This window comes from Triticum dicoccoides, chromosome 5B (assembly GCF_002162155.2).
Source record: "Triticum dicoccoides isolate Atlit2015 ecotype Zavitan chromosome 5B, WEW_v2.0, whole genome shotgun sequence".
Taxonomy (NCBI): domain Eukaryota; kingdom Viridiplantae; phylum Streptophyta; class Magnoliopsida; order Poales; family Poaceae; genus Triticum; species Triticum dicoccoides.
Genome location: NC_041389.1, coordinates 85,342,221 through 85,342,603, shown reverse-complemented (window position 1 = coordinate 85,342,603; position 383 = coordinate 85,342,221).

Below are 383 nucleotides of genomic sequence, written 5' to 3'. Positions count from 1 at the left end.
CCCCGACACGACACCCCGACACCACGACACCCAGACACGACACCCCCGACACCCCCGACCCCGGACACCTCTTCGGCCTCCAGTTGACCGAAAAGGTGCTCTTCGTCCTTCTAGAGGCTGACCGGGTCATATATTGGTGAATTATGAGTTAGGTCATATATTTTTCGATTTTGTTATAAAACATCATATTTGTGTTGGACGGGAGGATTTAAATGTGCAGTTGTTTCGTCGTTGCGAGGGTCTGGTGTTCGACGACCTCCCCGTGCATTCGACGAGCTCTGCCCCTGCGTTCGTGGGTGAGCACAAATGACATCTCCTCCTTCCCCCTTCATTTGCTCTGTTCCGGTCTTCGTGCTGATGAAACTTGCTAGCTATAAGTGTTT